Source organism: Octopus bimaculoides, chromosome 11 (assembly GCF_001194135.2).
Source record: "Octopus bimaculoides isolate UCB-OBI-ISO-001 chromosome 11, ASM119413v2, whole genome shotgun sequence".
Taxonomy (NCBI): Eukaryota; Metazoa; Mollusca; class Cephalopoda; order Octopoda; family Octopodidae; genus Octopus; species Octopus bimaculoides.
Genome location: NC_068991.1, coordinates 41,443,774 through 41,445,623, shown reverse-complemented (window position 1 = coordinate 41,445,623; position 1,850 = coordinate 41,443,774). Strand labels below are relative to the sequence as shown.

Sequence of the window (1,850 nt, the reverse complement as noted above, 5' to 3'; positions counted from 1 at the left end):
ATGTATGTGTGTTTGTGTGTCTGTGTTTGTCCCCTCACCATCGCTTAACAACCGATGCTGGTGTGTTTACGTCCCCGTAACTTAGCGGTTCGGCAAAAAGAGACCGATAGAATAAGTACTAGGCTTACAAAGAATAAGTTCTGGGGTCGATTAGCTCGACCAAAAGTGATGCTCCAGCATGGCCGCAGTCAAATGACTGAAACAAGTAAAAGAGTAAAATAGTAAACAGGACACCTTTCAGAACTACAGTGCGAATTACTTTGATCTTTCAGAAAAGAAAGGAAAGTGAAACGTCGGATTACATACTGTATTTAACCCGCATACTACTGATACTTAATTTAACGTTGGTGATGAAAAGATAAATCGGTTTCAAAGTGATTTGAACTTGGAGAGTCAAGTTAAACATTTTATCCTAATCCTCAACCACAATGCCTTATAAAATTGTAAAAATTACATCACGTATAACAGTTATATTTTTCTTTTTGAAGGTTGAAATGCAGTGTAAAGGGTCGTTGAAATGTAGTGTTTACCAACAAATTACATCCTTTGCTCTGGATGCTTATGGTAGAGAGGTGTATGCATTTGTTGAGAACCAGTGAAGCGTGTGAGACACGTGAATTAGTGATTAGTGTTTTCTACTTACGATCGTAAAATTCTGGTTTGAATCTTGGACCTGGCGATTCGTTGTTTTTTAGCAAAACACTTCATTTGACGTTGCGCCATTCCATTCAGCTGGTAAAAACGCGTAATACTACGACGGATCGACTTCCCATCCAGTGGGAAATATATACGCAGAATCCGGAAAACCGGTTTTATAAACCTATGACTCGGGAAGAACCTTTTTTTAAGTTGAAATGTAAGTGATGTATACAAGCAAGAACCAGTAATCAACTGCTAACAAATTAAAAAAATATTTGCTCTAGAAATTCTCAGAAGCCACATCCGAATATCGTATGCAAAATTATAGCAGTAATCTTTTTGTAGGAACTGATAGAGAAGAGAAAGAGAGATGGAGTGAATGAGATGGACATGTGAGCTTAGAAAGATGGTGATAGAAACATTCTGTTATTCGGATATGTTTGCTAAACTATGTTTATTCTAAGGGTACTGCTTCCGACTGAAAGATAGAGGTGAAGAATATGCACATCAAAGATAAGTGATTTTGGCAATAAATAGGTACTAAAAATTTACACTACCCATGTTAAGGAATGATATATTTTCCGATAAAATATTTCGTTTCCTTTACAATAGGTGTAAATACATTTTGTATTTTTCATTTGTCAGGTGAAATGTAGATTTGTTCTAATATTTGATTGGTCAATATTTACTAGAAATTCAAGCTGTACATTACTTCAGTCGTTCCTTGAATATTTTCCTTTATGACTTGCACCAATCATTATAACGTTTTTCTTTCATCTGGCGAGCGTCATAGAGTAAGTTTTCCGGCGCTCACCAGATTTTAGTGAAGATGTTAGTAAATACAATTTAATAACTGCTAGTAACAGGTTCTAATTTCATCTCGTCTGATGTTCATTAACTTGTTGATGTATACTTCTATGTTGTTGGCACTCTGTCACTTACGACGTCGAGGGTTCCAGTTGATCTGATCAACGGAACAGCCTGCTCGTGAAATTAACGTGCAAGTGGCTGAGCAGACACGTGTACCCTTAACGTAGTTCTCGGGGATATTCAGCGTGACACAGTGTGACAAGGCTGACCCTTTGAATTACAGGCACGACAGAAACAGGAAGTAAGAGTGAGAGAAAGTTGTGGTGAAAGAGTACAGCAGGGTTCGCCACCACCCCCTGCCGGAGCCTCGTGGAACTTTTAGGTGCTTTCGCTCAATAAAC

General features: G+C 38.0%; 1 protein-coding gene across 1 annotated transcript in view; it reads left to right on the top strand.

Annotated features, from left to right (window-relative positions):
* Positions 1–1,850, top strand: part of LOC128249116 (kielin/chordin-like protein) — a 12,426-nt gene that overhangs the window by 7,405 nt on the left and 3,171 nt on the right. The window lies entirely within an intron of this gene.